This window comes from Macrosteles quadrilineatus, unplaced genomic scaffold, assembly GCF_028750875.1.
Source record: "Macrosteles quadrilineatus isolate MER2022 unplaced genomic scaffold, UCM_ALF_1.0 Scaffold_18__1_contigs__length_3160703, whole genome shotgun sequence".
Classification (NCBI taxonomy): domain Eukaryota; kingdom Metazoa; phylum Arthropoda; class Insecta; order Hemiptera; family Cicadellidae; genus Macrosteles; species Macrosteles quadrilineatus.
The window spans coordinates 1302014-1320872 of record NW_026542611.1 but is presented as its reverse complement, the minus strand read 5'-3'; positions in this window follow the sequence as shown (position 1 = coordinate 1320872).

The window sequence follows — 18859 nt, the reverse complement described above, 5'->3', positions numbered from 1 at the left end:
CAGTGAAATAGATCCAGTGTCGTCGGTTTCTGGACCTGAACTAACTGGAGAGGCCTTAGGAATTATGGTCCTTAAGTTGCTTCAAGAACTGTCCTTAGACCCAAAAAACTGTGTTGGAATTGGCACTGATAGCTGCAGTGTAATGTCTTCTGAAGCAGTTGGAGCAGTAACTGAAATTCTAAAAGTTGCAAAAAATGCATGTAGGTGTCCCTGTTTGAATCATGCCTTAAATAACTCTCTGTCGAAGTCTGTTAATGTGGCTTTATTTATTTATTAAACATCATCACATTACATCAATTCTCTTGACAGGTGATTTGTCACAAAGTCTAAAGGTACGTCCACACCGAACGCGCAGAGCTGCGCCGCGCTGCGCAAAACATGTGCGCGCCGAGCGGCGCACTTGGTGTGGACGGCGAACCGCGCAGCTACGCGCACTCGAGAACATCCGCGAACACGATCCGACTGATGGCGGTATTTTGACGAACATCTTTGAAGTTTGTTCGCCTTTGCGCGCTCAGTGTGGACGGGCATTTGCTCAGTTGTTGCTGCGCGTCGTTTCGGCTCGAACTGTCACTACCTGTGTATGATCAAAATGGCTTTTGAATGGAGTCGTGAGTGCATCGAGACTCTGGTGAATGCATATCGAGTTCGAACGGAGTTATGGGACCCAAAAGACAATAACTACCATATTAAAAATAGAAAAAGTGACGCCTGGCGTGAAATTGCCAGTGAGGTGGGTTGTGATCATGGAGAGGCGAAATCAAAAATGACATCCCTGCTCTCATCCTTCCGGCGAGAAAAGGCAAAGGAAAAGAAGACTCAAAATTCCACTGGTTCAGGTGAGTCCGTGCATAATTAATTTTACACTATCTCTAGCCCCGTCGAAACCCGATGGATACAGGTATATTTTTGTCTTTTAGTCAGTACTACTAACATTTCTAAAGAAATAATTATACCTTTTAACAACTTAATAGGCCCACATTATACATCCTTAACTGTACTTAATTGTTAATGTAAAACACGTGATTAAATTAGAAATTTCAGATTTTTTGTAATGAGTACATACATGCAAAAATTGCTTAAAAAACCAAAGAAAGATGGTGGCCATTTAATAATTAATACAACGCATCAACAAAATGTTGATTCTTGCAGACATAATGGGATTTGCCTATAGCCCAGGATGACATAATTCATAGGCGGCCATTTTTTGTGAAATAGTAAATAACAACTAAATATCTTATATGTTTACACATGGAGGAAATAGCCGCAATACTGACATGACATCGTTTACTTCCAGGACGTGACCAGTTATATGTGAGCACTTGGTTTGCCTACAAGCTATTTGCATTTCTGAAGGAGAAGGATACACCAACCAATACTTTGGATACAGAAAGCGCAAGTATATTTTATGTTTACTAATCTAAATGTATACATGTTTTACAATGCAGTAATATTATCATTTGTAGAATGATGTTTCCACTATTATAGCCTATCGGTGGTGGTGATTTAATATAAGAATAAAAGTAAACAAATATTAATATGTAGGATCTCTGTATAAACCTTTAACAAAATGAAACAGTTTTAAATGAGACAAACACATAGCAAAACACATATATAAATGTCTGCAAATGCAAAAATAGTATTTCAAAGGGTATCTGAGAACAAATTACTTGAAATCACTTAAATTTACATGGGCTGTTATGGCAGTTCGGCTACATACTGTTTACACACGTCACATGATGCACAATTACAAAACATTAACACATATTTCTTGTACTCTCTAAAAATATCCGGCTTCAAATGCCAAGATGATTCATAGTCTAGAGTAACCCTTGGCTGAAAGGTTTTAGGTTTAGGTTTATGCGTAACTTTCTTGCCACGAGACTTGTCCTGTTGTAACAAAGTACTCTGCAAATTCATTGCGAACTGCCTGTGCAACATCAGAACTTTTACGGGCTTTCTTTCTCATACCACGAAGTGCTGTACCAAGGATTTCTTTTCTCCAGTTCCCCTCAATGACAGTGCCATTCGGTAGCTCGTTGTCAAAAGTACCGGGAGGAGTGTAGATGTCCCGGGATGTTTCGCTCCTCCTGAGGAAATTGTGCAAAAAAAGAGTTGTAAGCACCACATCTCTAACCTTTTCTGCCTCCAACAGCATCGGTTTTCTCAAAACTCTGAATACAGCTGAAAGAATCCCAAAACTATTTTCTGTGACTCGCCGAGCTCGTGATAAACGATAGTTGAAAATCCTCTCTTTGGATCCATTTTGTGAGACCCCAGAGTAGGGTTTCAAAACGTTTTCATGCAGAGCAAACGCTTCATCTCCTAAAAAAACGTAAGGAACACGTTTTTCACGCCCTGGAAGTGCCTTTGGTTGCGGTGCGTTCAAAGTTTTCCCTTCAATCTTTTTCCACAATGCACAGTTTTTGAATATACCGCCATCAGATATACGTCCCTGAGCACCGACGTCAGCAAACATAAAATTGTAGTTCGCATCTACGAGCGCAAACAGAACGATACTGAAGAAAGACTTGTAATTGTAGTACTCGCTTCCGCTATCCCAAGGTGCTTGGATTTCGATATGTTTGCCATCTACTGTTGCCAAACAGTGTGGGAAATTCCACGTTTCTTGAAACTCCTTTTCATACCGTAGCCATTCTTGTTGTGAGCTCGGCAGCTGTAACAAATGACTTTAAGGTGCTATATGCTATATATGCTATATGCTATATGCTGACAGCCGGTATTATAGTCAGTTGTAAGTAAAATAATTGTTATAGCGAAATTGGTTTTAGATCAATTTTCTTTTTCCCCCAGGTTCTTGTCGAACAGTCTGAAAATAATCCTGATGAAGACGAGGAGGAAGAATGTAATCAATCTGAACCTGTTGTACCATCTGGAAATCAAAGCACGGCAACAGCATCGCGTGCTTCAACATCAAGTCAACAAAGATTTGTACCACCGAAACCCAAAATGCGAAGGAGAACGGCCGTTGACGACCCCCGGCTTGCTCAGGCGTACAACCTCATGGATAATGCGACAAAAACACCTCGTGATGAATGTTCAACATTTGGAGAGCATATTGCGACAAAGCTCCGAAAGTTTAAAGACCGTAAACGTAATTATTTGATGCACAAGATTAGTACATTGATATACGAGACAGAAATCGAGGTTGACACTGTTTACATACGTTCTCCTATGCAGCACAGCGGTGAATCCAGCGCAAGCCGAATGTCTACCCCTAGTCATTCACCTACACCTCCATTGCAACAAGTATACAATCCACATGCCAACAACCCTTTACAAACATTTATAAGTGCCTTTGTGGATAATAATTCAGAACATTTTACTACTCTGTAATGGCTAGACTTTAAAATGCCAATGAACAATTGTTTATGAAATAGGGCTTGTTACAAGTTATCTTTTGGGGGAATTTTGATATTTTTTATTAATATCCATGCCTTTGGTTTTCATTTTTTTTCTAGTTAAATTTGTTTTTTCAATAAATAATTTTAAAAATGCTTATGTATTTCTCAACAATCATTAAAAGAATAAAATAGAAAATAAAATAGAAAACTTTTGTTAGTTTTTTTAAACCATTTTTGAAAATGTTACAAGCATATTAATTATGTTAATTCTAAATCAATCACGTTCCTAAAGTACAGTTTTTTATAAAAGTGTTGTACATTTAAATTTACTGCTTAATAAACTATATTCAACAACTATATTGTAACAATGACGAATCACCTGTCTGAATATGATGTTATGTGATTATTGGAAAATAAAAATAAAAATAAATAAATAAATATATTACTTACTTGTATGTAGTCTCTCAGTGCATTATTCAAAGCCCTGCAAACTTCCATCACAATGTATGAAATACTCTGTTTAGACACTTTGAAAAGGTACATCAAGCTTGTGAAAGAGTCTCCAGTTGCTAAAAAGCGAACAGTTATCGCCAGTCTGTCCTTAGCACTTATAGCTTTTCTATAATTAGTATCCCGTCGAGTGATTTCTGGCCCAATCAAATTGAGAAGATACTCAAAATCATCAGACGACATGCGGCAAAAATTTTCAAACTGCCCACCAAGACGGAGATCATTGAGCATGGATTCCCCTCCATACGATTCCCGACGTCTCAGTATGGGCGTCACCCAATGACGACGTGGTTTTCTCCTTCTTTTTAACCGATCATTATAAATAACAATAAAAACCGAAGCAGCTATTGCAGGGTCCATTTTCTACATCGGTGTGATTGTGTAGCCCGCACAACACGGATCACAGCCGCGCAACTATGAACATGGCGCTCTGTTCCGCCCAGTTTAGCGCAGTTTCGCGCAGCGCAATATGCTTTGCACAGCGCGGCGCAGCTCTGCGCGTTCGGTGTGGACGTACCTTAATACTAATACTATACTACATTTTAAAATAAAATAGCTTACAAAAGAAATAAAGCATATAATAAGCTACAAACCTATGGGAGAAGCAATATCTTTCAAATATACTCATTTTCCAGATATTCCTCTAACGAGTAAAATGCCCTCTCCAAAAGGAAATTTTTTAAAGATAGTTTAAATTTAGAGAATGAGGCAATGTTTTTAATCCCAGCGGGTAATTTATTGTAAATTTTTGGTCCCATATACTGAGGGGATAAATGAAAGATTTTAAGCCTATGTTGAACTGGTTTTATAATATTTTTGAATCTTGTGTTATGTGGATGAGATTGTTGACAGTCCATGAATGTGTCGAAATCACTTTTAACCATTAATGCCAATTTGTAAATATAAGAGCTAAAAAAAGTTAAAATTTTAAAATTAATAAATAAATCTTTACAATGTGATCTACGGGAGACTCTGGCCATTAATCTTACAGCTCTTTTTTGGAGAATAAATATTTTTTGGCCTGGCTTGATGAGCCCCATACAGTAATTCCATAATTCATAATCGATGAAAAATATGCGTGATATACTACTATTTGTGTTTCTAGATTAGCAGTATCCCGAATTATTGTGAGAACAAATGTTGCTGAGCGTAGTTTTTTTGATAGGTTTTTAATGTATCAGAAATGCTGTAGGAGTGATGTCAGTAGTATCATTTTTTAATATGTCAGCGAAGAGAAACCAAGTACTTAGGGCCACACTAGGAAACCAGCTGAGTGGCCTGTGCGAAACTCGTTGGGTTGAACGGCACGAAGGAGTGATTCAGTTCAGGTCAGGGTTTTGCCAGATAGTCAAAGCACTGACTACAATATCACTTTGGAAAGATGCTAAAACATCAACAGTAGCAACCACACTACTAAACTCAATGTGTACACCCGAGTTTTTGATGTCAATAATGTCTTTGATTGACATACTCAAGATTACATTGCCACTGAGTCGTCTCCTTCAGACTATATCTCTCGATATAAAAGGAGCATAGACAGCAGTAACAAACACCATATCCACAATTGACCAAAGAAGATTAAACAGCAATGAAAACTTCAATAAAATATTTAATGACACAAAAGAACTAGCAGAAGGGGTAGATGTGGAGATTAAATTGCCCAGGCTAGCTGCCAAACAGACGAAAAGGGCTAACTACCCTGGAAATATTGAAGAATATTACAAACACTCCATTTATATACCTCTAATGGACAATATTTCCAACGACCTCAAATCTAGACTATCCTCTAGCTCACTGGAATGTTTTTTCTTACGAGGTCTGATTCCGTCAATTTTGATTGAAATCCTAGAAGACAAAGGCAATGAAAATAACATAATCGAACAGTTGAAAATTGGATTTGAAAAGTTCTCCCCCATTATCGGTAGTGGAGACAAAATAACAAACATGGTTTTGTTTGAAGGTGAACTAGAACTGTGGAAAAACCATTGGATATATGAAAAATTAAAATATATATATATTGGACGATATATTGGAAGTTTTGGACAAATGTGAATCAAAGATTTTCCCAATTATACATAGCTTGCTGAAAATCTTGGCAACACTTCCAGGTAAGAACAATAGTAAAGTAATATAGTTAACTTTATACCTATATTTAAGTTATGATTTATTATACATTAAATGAGTTTTGGAATAGTTCCCACGAGTTTTAGGTGTCTCTAGAACAAAAATGCTCCGTGGCGTGCATGTTACGTATCAAGTGAAAGATCATGATCTCAGGGGGTCCCAAGAACTTAGATCTTGAGTCGGAATTGAAATACATCAGCTGTTGGACTAGATCCAGCACACCAAAAACCATGCTTTTAAATTTTTAATCTGTTTTTTTGCCTTGTTTATTTTTTAATCATGATTATAAAATCATCATTTCAATTTCAGTCAGCGTGGCGACAGCCAAGAGGACGTTTTCAACTCTCAGAAGAGTGAAGACTTGGCTGAGCTCGAGAATGGGGGAGACCAGACTTGCAGGTCTTTGTCTGCTTCACGTTCACAGAAATGTAAACGTAGAAATTGATAAAGTGATAGAAAGATTTGCAAAAAAGGGACCCAGGCGCTTAGAGTTTGTTGTTTAGTATTAGTAGTTACATCATTAAACGTATAATTCATTTTAATTTTGATCTTATTCCTTATACCTGATCCATAAATAAATATTCCACAGTTAAAAATTGCGAAAATTATGTTAAAGTATTTTTGTAGGCTTTGCAGATCAATTAAGGTCACCCACCCAAACGCCGAACGATTACCAATTACCGAACGACCTATTTTTAAACTGAAATAATAAGCTTTGTGGTTAAAGCTGTGTAAAAAGACGTATGTCACTGTTTCCGGCGATTATTTTACTCCATACACAAAAAAAAGTAAGTTTTGGAACGTTGGAATTGTTAATTACGAAGGCCGTGGTCAGCTGGTAGGCGGCAGAAGACAGTTCGGCGGCGATCTACTTGTTCTGTCAAGGAGTAAGGAAGGTAAGCCAAACAACGTATATATTGATTAAAATGTATCCAACCAAGCGTTAACCACTTCTAGTATGTTGTAATACATATTTCCTAGTATAATAAATAGTTTTCAAGATGTTTGAGTACAATTTAATAATGATTCGAAGCCGTTCGGAATTAGGCATGCCAAAACAGCGCTGTTCCAAATTCGGAACGAGCGTTCGGGAATAAGGCTTGATAGGCATCCTAATTCCGAACGACCTAATATTTAGCAAATAACGTGGATTTATGAATGCAATTTACTTTAAAACTTGTAAATTTATTGTGATTTACAAATTTGGCATTTATTTTTCAAAACTTTCACTCACTGTAACACGAAATATTCGTATTTATGCATCTTAAACTGTAAACGCAATTACAACCTACAAACCTACCCAAAGACTTCCTCACACATTGCATCAATAAAATTAATTAATAATTATAATTATCATTAATTATTTATCAAAAGTAAAATAATTAGTTAACGAACCATTTAATGGTTCCTTAACTAATTATTCTAGTTTTGAAGTGAATTGATTATTGTTGTCGGTTCAACAGGAAGATGCCTGCACCAAACCGCCCTAGATCGCGGCAGCGGTACACACAGGAGGACGTAAGGAAGGCGCTGGATGCGATCAAGAACAATGGATACTCAATCTCTGCAGAATCCAGAGATTTTCATGTTCCAAAAACCACACTCCATAATAAGCTGACGGGGAAGTATAAAGAAGAAGCTCCTGTGGGACGCCCATCTGTTCTCACCAGGGACGAAGAGGATCTCATTGTGAAATGGGTGTTCGACGTCGCCAAGGCAGGCTTCCCCGTCGTGAAGGAGCAGCTCATCGACAGCGTATCCAAGCTTATTAAGGAACTGAACAGGCCAAACCCCTTCACGGACAGCGTACCAGGGGAAAAGTGGTACCAGCTGTTCCTTGGTCGCCACCCTGAAGTGGCCAAGAGAGTGACGCAGGCACTAACATCTAGCCGGGCCAACGTCACAGAAGACCAAGTCCGTGGTTGGTTTGAGGAGGTCCGTGACTATCTTCAAAGCAAAGATTTGTTGGATATCTTTGAAGAGCCACAACGAGTATTTAATGCTGACGAATCAGCATTTTACCTGTGCCCCAAGGGTAAAAAAGTGTTGGCCAAAAAAGGGGAGAAGGCCGTGTACACAAAAACCGGCAACGACGAAAAAGAATGCCTAACCGTCTTGGTCAATGCAAACGCCGCTGGGCAAATGGCACCACCAATGGTTGCCTACCCATATGAGAGGGTACCAACTACGATTATAAAAAGTTTCCCAGGAGAATGGGGTCTGGGGAAATCTGAGTCAGGATGGATGACGAGGGAGACTTTCTTCGAATACGTCACTAATGTGTTCCATCCTTGGCTCATCTCTGAGAAGGTAAAGTTTCCTGTGCTGATGTTTATTGACGGCCACACATCACATATGAGCAAATATCTTTCAGACTATTGCTCGGAAAATCAAATTGAGGTTGTGGCACTTTATCCTAACTCAACACATCTATTACAGCCTTTGGATGTGGCTGTATTCAAACCCCTAAAGGCCATATGGAAAAAAACTGTAAACCAGTGGCGTTTTTCTAATGACGGGAGAAGGATGAGGAGGGACGAGTTTGCCCCTATGCTACATGACGTGATCTCCAAATTGGATAAAAAAATCATCATCAATGGTTTCAAGGCGACTGGACTTGACAAACTAAATCCTGACTCGGTCCACTATGACCTCATATTGAAGAAGCCGGATTTGAACCACACTACTACATCTCTCGAGAGAAAACAAAGTGAGATTAGGGCTCACTTAAACTTCCTCGAAACCAAGATTGGCCTTGAAAAGGTAAGGAAGTTCGTCACTGAAGATGACATCCAAACCAGGGATGAATCCCTTTTCCAGGTATGGACCGAAATCAGAAGGGAATTGGAGAGTATAGAAGAGTCCATCCTACAGAAAAAACAGCAAGCCCAGAGAAACGGTCCTCCTCCCTCTCCTCCCCATTCCCCCATCGATCCCGATGACCCCGAGTTATCAGTACCTCTTCCCGAGTTTAAAGATTCTCTTCTAGCCAGCCCCGACCACCAACAGATAGAAAACCTTGACCAGCCTTTGTTTGAAGTGGATGATGAAGCTGTCTGCATTGAAGAGGGTCGTGTAATTGCAGATGGGGACGAGTCGTTGGACGACACAGGATTGCAACTCCTCGTTGATGACCTAGGATTTGCCAATCTCGAAACCGGCATGGTTATCGAGATTGGAGTAGAAGAAGTCGAGATTGGAGAAGAAGTAGTGACAAGTCCAACAATCGTATCTGACAATACCCCAACAGACATATTTCACCAGCCATCTACTTCCACGGCACACTATGACCACCTCTATGCCTCCCCAACTGCAAAAATACCATCTACCCCAACTCCTCACAATTCCCCCGAACCTGCAACTTTGTCACCCACACCTTCCTCATCCCATAAACCCATCAACACCCCAGTAAATGTACCACCACCACAACAAACCAATCCATCAACACCTACCAAAACTATGCCCTCTCCATTTAAGCGATGCCTTCCTTACCCATCTCCTACATCCCTAAACAAGAAAAAGAAATCCCGAGATCCCACTCCAGCAGCAATAACTGGGGACAGCTACAAGTTGTACATCAAAGAAAAAGAAGAGAAGAAAAGAAAACTAGACGAAGAGAAAGAGCAAAGGCGACTAATTAGAGAAACAAAGAAAGCTATAAAAAAAGAGAATGTCTCCAGCAAGAAACGGACTGCTAAAAAGATTTGCTTCGAAGAAGAACTGAATTCATCCGAAAGTGAAGACGACCCTTCACCTATTGAGCCCGAAGATCTGGCAAACCTGAGCATCAACAGTTGGGTCGTTGTCCCTTATCTTGTTAAAGGCGAAAAAGACTTTTTCCCAGGACAAAATAAGGCGCTTAAAGACGGATCTGCTAGCATCAAATTCCTAACAAGAAAAGGTAACAAATTTGTTTGGCCCGAGGAAGATGATATAGATGATGTCCTTCTGCCTGAAATTGTCCAAATTCTGAGTGCCCCTATAGTGGAAAGAAGAGGGTTTTTTTCGTTCAAAGATAAAATCATGTCAAAATAAGTTAGTGACTTCAGCACATTGTAAATATTGTATAGGACTGTAAATATTGTAAATATATTTTTAGTTGTAAGTTCTATTTTCATTGTATGTACATTAAAGTGTCTTTCTTGTTACCTGTAATGTTTATAATCTACTTGTTCAAATATGACTTTTTAAGTGCAATAATTGTCTCAAGACGTGTTTTCAAAGTAGTTATAGGTTGATTTGATTTTATTCTCAAGTATATTTCTTCCATGTGACAGTAATTTTTCAAGTCCATGCTCACATTTAAAACAACACAACTAAGTTATGTCCACATTCCTTTTGTAGCCGCTTGAGCACACACTTCTTGATTTGCTGAAGCCACCCATTGTAAATATGATGTAGGTACTTAAATATGGATTTTATATTTGTCTCCAATTTATTTTTTGTCCGAATTTGTAATTCTTTGTATTAGGCCTAAGTTAATCTTTGAAACTTATCTAAACATTATTTTGTATTGTCAAAATAAAAACATACATTCTTGTTCATAACTATTTCTGTAATTATTTTTCCTTCGTACTATATTTAGATGGCAGTGACTTTCAGTTCTGTTCTGACAGTTCAGTTCAGTTCCGATCTAGTTAACGAGTCGTCATCAATGTGGTAATGCAACAGAAGGTTAGTAACTTCATTTTATCTTACAACATCATCATTTTCGTCAATGTTCAACCATTTTAGACTGATTTTAAGGTCGTTCGGTATTGGGAGTCGATCGTTCGGTGTTGGGACATTACTCATCCAATCTGTTCGACTTTGATATTGCCGTTTTTATCTGTTTTTATTTTATTTAGTGTATCGTTCATTATATTAAATTGTAGAATATAACTTTGCAAATACATATGAACAAAGTAATTTACCTTTACTCTTAATTAAGTCAGAGAAAAATATGTTTAAATAGCTCAACCACCCTTAACCGTTCGGAATTTGGGTGATTTACCTTAGTGTTACAACTTCATTTGGGACCAAATTCATGCCTATACTATACACTTTTCTTGAATTGTATCAATAAACCTAACCTAAAACTAGGTTCGAGTTTGACTGTTTGCACTTAGTTGCTGAAGAAATGTTCATGAAATTCCACAATTATTCTTAATGAGGCAACAACCTTAAATGTTACAATTTATAAATCTTAAAGCTAGGGTCTCAAAATAGCTTTAAAAACGCTAATTTCAGCACATAATTTTCAAAAATTTCCCGGGCCCCCCTGCCTGCCAGGGGGGTATTCCATACCCCCCAGTGACCCCCCCGAAACTCAGCCCTGGAACCGCCCCTGGTTACATGAGTAAAACCTTTTGTCCTATTGCTAAAGGGCAAAGTGGAAATAATAAACCAACTAAAAAAGGAGTGGCGGGAAAGGTATTGGCGGAGAGATTTAGTGTCGGGGCGGCTACGATTACTGACATAAAAAATAACAGGGAAAAGATTTTAAGTTTTGTGACAACGCTGGAAAGTGATGATGGATGTTCATAGCGAAAAGTGATAAAAAAGGCTAAAGATGGACAGCTGGAAAATGCAGTTTTTACTTGGTTTTTGCAACACTAATCTTTTTTCTACACTAATCAGAAGAATGCTTGGATTTTTTTGGAGTGGTACAATAAAACCTTTATTCCTCAAGTGAAAAAAATTAACCAGGAAACAGGAAAAAATGGAAAGCTTTTACTTATCATGGACAAAGCGCTGACACATCCTTCACTGGAGCTTCTCGTGAGAGAAAAGGGGAGATTTAAGTGTCTATTTTTACCTCCTAACGCGACAAGTTTGCTCCAGCCCATGGATCAGGGTGTAATTGAGTGCATAAAACGTCTTTACAGACAACAGATGCTTTGTAAATTGCTCCCAGCTGAAGAGAACGACGAAGAACAAGTTTTGAATTCTTACAAAAAAATCAACTTGAAAGACTGTTGCCACATGATTGCAGACTCCTGGAACACGGTTAAGAGTGTTTCACTTAAACGGGCTTGGAACAAAATAAACGGTACGTCTACAAATGGGCAACTTGAGTTAGAAAAGCAAGCTAAAAAACAAATTTTAACTTTAAAAGCTATAAAATGGACAAACCTCTTGAAATCAGTGTGCTTACCAACAGTGGCAGTGAAGAAATCCCTTTTCCCTAAAGAAAACATTTAAAACTAACCAATGACACTGAAATTATTTTTGCAGAGAAATTTTCAGATGATGTTTTTTTAAATTAAGATGGAAAAAAAGAGTTAAACAAAGAAAAATAGAGATGTGATTGAGACTAGCCCAAGAAATAAGAAAAAAGTGAGGAGAAAAAATTCATGGCTCATAATGGAATCTCTCCTTTAAGGAGTGTTATGTGAAGTGAATGTGAAGGACACTGAGAATAAAAACTCACTCAAGCGTGATTTGAATTATAAAAACCAAGTGCATACTCAGGAAAACCTTCATGCATTAGAATTATTTAATAATGTTCATGTTTTGGGTTAAGAGTCTTCTTTTGTCACCCTGTTATGACATCGTCTCAGGAAAGAAAGGTGTTCTTTGAGTTTTAGACGTCCCAATAGGATTCAATATTTTGCTTATGGATTAGACCCATATTCAGCATAATTGCAATGAACTTTTTCATTTCTTTCACCGTGACGTCATACCAAGATCTCAATCGACTGTGCCTACGCATCCTTCCTGAATCATTAGCATTTTGAATGTTTATTGCAGCATACTTATTAATTTCACGTACAATCATCCTCCATATGGTCTGAGTAATAAATAAAAATAAATAAGCTATAGGTGGAGAGTTACGCGGGGGACAGTTCTGAATTCCAGTGTATCCCTCCCTTACCAAAAAGTCTGCAACCTTTTCTTCTTCTGAGGGGTAAACTAACTCCCATCTTGGGTCATTAGAAATTGGTAAAGGCCTAGGAATATTAGGCAACATATTGTCAGCAGGCACAGCAGGTTCATTAGGCCTAGGCCCAGGCACAATAGGTGAGTCAGGCCTAACTGGCTCTTCATTTCTTACCTGAGGTTCGAAATCTGTATCATGTTCCCTAGTCCAATCTGATATTTCCTCCTCATTGGGCACATAGTTATTCGAGCTACTAGAAGAAAAGTCGGTTAAGCTATGTTCATCATCACTAGGAGTTAGGGGATTGTCACTTGGAGTATTTTCGTCAGGTTCACTATCACTAGTCTCCTCGCCACTTGGAATTGGGTCATAGATCAACTCTCGTAATTCACTAGATCGGTCACGGTAGTTACGATCAGACATCTTGAAGTGAAATAAACTCACATTTCAATAAAAAATTAAACTTATAACCGAAACTAACCAAACACAACGCGAAATAAACAACAACAACAACAGAACAGACGCCGGCAACAAGCGATAATAATAATAATAATAATATCACTTTATTGTCATAAAACATTTCACATTTCCAGCAAAGCTGGTGAAACAGATGACATTGTCATTTCTTAGCTAACAAAAATGAAAAACTAAATCTAAGAATTAAAATTAAAATTAAACTAGTCACTTTTTAAAAAACAATCATTTAAATACTCTTCTATTGTATAGTATTTCTTTTTTATAAGGAATAATTTGAATTCTTTCTTAAACTTTATAATATTATTGATGTTTTTAAAATGAGCAGGTAAACCGTTGTAAAGCCTCAGACTCATATAGTACGGTGATCTTTCGTAAACACATAGCCGATGTCTTGGATACTGCAAATTATTTTTTGAACGTGTTGGGTAGTGATGAATAAATTGATTTTTTATAAATAATTGTGGATTACTCTTAAAGTATACCAGAATTTTATAAATGTAAAGTGAAGGCATTGTTAAAATTCCATATGTTTCAAAAAGCGGTTTACATGACTTTTTTTTGTGTGTAAATGATAAGATTCTTAAAAACTTCTTTTGTACCTTAAAAATTGTTGAGGCATATGATGTTGAGCCCCATAACTCAATACCATATTGCATAATGGAAAAAAATATCGCATAATAAACTATCAGCTTTGTTTTAGAATCAATTATGTTTCTTAAAACATACATCTGGAAACAAGCTGTATGTAAGAGACGTAGGAATTGGCTAACTCAGGAACTCGCTAACTCGGTCGTGTGTCGGAACTGGCTAACTCTGGAACTGGCTAACCGTCTCAGACAGGAATTGGCTAACTCCGGAACCCGCTAACTCGATTATGTCACGCGGCGGAATTCGCTAACTCTGGAAGTCGCTAACCCGGCCGCGCCCACTGCACGGAGCGTTGCCAACCTTGTACGACGAAATAATTGTATTTCAAAATGTCAGTGTCAATAAAGATACAGTAAATGTTATTGTTTTTTGTTATCAATTCCACTTTTAACAGCTACCTAGCCCAAAGTAATTAAAAAGCAATTAAAAAAATCATTAATAATTGTTTTTTTTCATTTTACTGTACAACGGCCAATTAAATGTTTATGATTTCGATCTTAAATATAAATGCCAGTATTATAGGAAAAAATAGAATATGAAAAATTATTGATTATCCAGTAGTACCAATTAAACTTCCATGAAATTAAGCTATAATACACGCAAGTTCTCAAACACGGAAAACAAATTTCATCGTGATGTCGTAATAAACCAAAACCACTTTCATAACTAATTCATAAATTTAAAATTAAAGGTTCGTCGTTGAATCGTCCAACATCCGTGAAAAAATATGACATAGGCTACGTTTTATAACCATTTATAGAATAGCTGTAAATCTAGACCTAATAGTTTAAACCAACGCATTGTAGGCCTACTAGTAAAAGCTAGTTGCCTAATTATTTCAAAAATTTGTTGAATTATTGAGTAATAATGTTACATGTTTTAATAACAGTTTTTAGATGATAAACCTAAGCCCCACTAGTAAATAATAGAAGAATATATAATATTCTTATATTAAAACGTGACAGGCTTATTTTATTTCACGATTCTTAATCGACGACTTGACGGATATTCCTGATTTTAGTGTTAAGTTTCCTTTATATTACTTTTACAATCGAAATATACTAGATCAAGCCATTGTCCGGTTCCTTGTTCCCCTGTACTGAGCTACTCAATAGACAATAGCTTTGTTGTTGGATAAGATCGGCTAATTTTAGCTATGGCCACCATTCATCAAAATGATAGCAAACAAGAACGCCTGGGTCCATTTAGAACCATAAAAACTCCAGACTTCTCAAAAGTAATGAAAGACGTAAAATTAATATTAATCAAACAAAATTAAGATGATGACCCGTTCTACACTAATAGCCTACGATAACAGAAATTTACAAATTGTATTTTTGCATAGACTATTTTTTAATATAATCCATCAATACATTACCACTTTATAATGTACTGATTAATACTAATTTATATTCAATAGCTCTATTTAATAATATATTTAACACTACTAAAATGTATTTCTGTAATGACGTTTAACGTGTAAATTTTATCGGGAAGTTAATCCTCAAAATTCAAGGTCCTTAAAGTCTACGGCAATTACTGGAGCTTTTTTACAATGTCTAATTGTTGGTTGCCTCGAATAGGATAGACTATTACATTACTGCTTCAATTTTGGTTAATAGATCATATGTTTCCTAACATCATAATGTAACAACATTTAAATTAACTAGCTGTTACCCACGGGCTTCAACCCGTTTGACTTCATAAGTATTAATAAAACTATTGATTGGTTAAGTTAAGCTGAAATAAACAAAACAGATTACAGCATTACAAACAATAACATACAAATAAGAACAGCTGAGGTATTTTTAACATAAGGAAAGTTCCCTTTGGGAAGCAATTATGACCTTAAAGGGCATTTATGAAAAAATGGACAATTTTGCGCAAGGTTTCTCGTCATGACGAACATTTTAAGTATATGGTTTATGGGGGTGTGACTTATAGTTTTCTCAAAAGTTCATGGGTACTTTTGGCTGTATATAGGGTGTCCCACGAAGGGGTTTAAACGTTTGATTTTATATTACGTGACCATTCATGCACCGAACTTTTTTAAACTTTACACAGTTTACAAAGTAGGTTCTAAAAATATTCTGGAAAAATTTCAACTCCATAACCTTAGTAGAAACAAAATGGCGGCATATTGAAAAATGTACCAATTTGCTTTCTATAAAAATTACTTTCATGATTTATTATCTGATTTGTTTACTACGTTGCGGTTCTAACGCTCATTGTTGAAGAACAGCTGTTTGATTGTAAAATGAGTTGTAAATGAACAGGTTCTACGGTACCAGAAATGAATCAAGCAATCTTTCAACAAGATGGTGCACCATCTCATTTCGCAAATCCTGTCAAGCAATTACTAAATGGCAACCTTCATGGCCGTTGGATTGGTCGTGGAAATGATTTTTTTAGATTGGCCACCCCAATCACCTGATTTAACTGTTTGCGACAGCTTTTTATGGGGTTTCTTGAAGGAACAAGTTTATACCCATAGCTTCAATAATGATGAGGAACTAAAACGATCAATAGAAGAGGAACTTCTCCGAATACTGCAGGGTTTTTTTTAAGAGCTTACGAATAAATTGTTACGCACCGTTATCAACTGTGTTGCTGTGTATGGGTTACAGTTTGAATAATTTTGGACATTAAGGTTTTCCATTAGGCTATGTTCTAGTTTTTTTTTTATTTCAGTCATGCCCTAGAAAGTAACAATAAAATTATTTTATAAAACCAAAAATACCTTCTTTAATGTTTTTAAAGCATCGTTTTTCAATATGCCGCCATTTTGTTTCTACTAAGGTTAGGGAGTTGAAATTTTTCCAGAATATTTTTATATCCTACTTCTTAAACTGTGTCAAGTTTAAAAAAGTTTGATGCATGAATGGGCACGTAATATAAAATCAAACGTTTAAACCCCTTCGTGGGACACCCCGTATATATAGATTTTCTTGGCTAAAGTAAAGACGCAATATTGTAATAGAGTGTTAACGTTTTAGGTTTTCGTTATTCATTAATGTACCTAGGTATATCATGTGCCTGCTATACAAAAATATCGAAACTATTTTATTTGTTTACTAATACTATGATTCGAAATTATTTTGGTAATAAATACAGAAATATTACGAAGAACCAAACTATTGTTAACACTCGCACGACAGATATAATATAGGCCTTTAAAGAAACAAATATTATAACCTATCAAGGACAAAATTTTCATAACCTGTAAAAGATCCAAATTAAATGTACAGTACTATCTTTTTGCATCCCAATAAACTACTATTTAAGTAAGAAGACAATAGATAAAACATACTCCCTTATATTAGTACATTTCTCATCCTTATAGATCAGCTGAAGACAATTTTATTGTTAGTTCTGTCCGGTGCAATGTCTGTAAAGGTCGTGTTTTGTTTACAATTTGTTTCTTGTTTTCAGTCATTTAAAACCTCGTTTAACTAAATAAAACGTTCTAATCATAACTAATAACACGTCCCCTAGTTATATAACCAAACAGTAGAGAACAAGTCATGAAATCAACTAAAAAATAATAGAATAGAAACACAATTTCGACGACACTAGCGATCAGTGTCACCGGACATGAACTAGACGCGAAAAACGAGCTTCAAAATGTACAATGGGATGTAATGTTTACTTGTGTTGGTTAGTCTATGGTAAGACTATAATGCATTTTCCACCCTAATAATATTCATAAGAATTATATTAAACATACTTTCGAATATATATTTATTTTATCGACTACATTGCTCTTACTCCTAATTATTCGTAGGATACGATATTATGGTACCGATACGATCGTAGGTACTACACTTTCGGCAACACTGGCCAACAATCTTCGTGCTTGGCTCCCACTGGACGTCGCGAGAGGCTTCTGATTGGGAGTTAGCGAGTTCCGCCGAGGGACCGAGTTAGCGACTTCCGTACGAGGACGGAATTCGCTAACCCGGCTCTAGAGCGGGTTAGCGGGTTCCGGAGTTAGCCAATTCCGAAACCGAACAAGTTAGCGAGTTCCTCTCATCGACCAAATTTGAAGATAGGGCGTTTAACATGGGGTTAGCGAGTTCCAGAGTTAGCCAATTCCGCGGACCCGTATGTAATCTTTTAGCTAGTATTTCAATGTGAAGTTTCCATGTCAAATTTTTATCAATATTTATGCCTAAAAATTTAGTTTGTTCAACAAAAGCTAAAATATCATTTTTGTACGGTAATTCAAAAATTATGTTTTGCTTATTTTGTAGTGTTTGGAATTGCATAATATGTGTTTTAGCATTATTAAGTTTTAAACCATTTGCCGCAAACCAGTTAGTTAAGTCTACAATTGATTGATCAAGTTCTAATCTAAGAGTATGTACATCTTTTGCTTTTACTATGGCTGTAGTGTCATCAGCATATAATATTAGGTTTGATGATACATTGTTAGGTACATCGTTAATGAATATTAAAAATAACAAGGGACCTAAAATTGATCCTTGGGGTACACCACAATTGATGGTTTGCCATTTTGAAATGAAATTTCTACCATTTTTCTTAATGACAGTTCTTTGTTGCCTGTTTCTTAAATAAGATTGTATCCAAGACAGCGCCAGATCAGAGAAGTTATAATATTTAAGTTTATTGCTTAATACATTATGGTTCACACAATCGAACACCTTGGAAAGATCGCAGAACACTGCTGCAGTACTCTGAGATCCATCCAAGCCCTCCGACACTCGATTTATGAAATCAGAGACAGCTGATATTGTGTTTTTTCCAATCTAAAGCCAAATTGATTATCTGTAAACAGATCATTGTTTTCAAAAAAAGAGTACATTTGTTCATATGCTATTTTTTCAAAAATTTTAGATGGAGATGGTAAAAT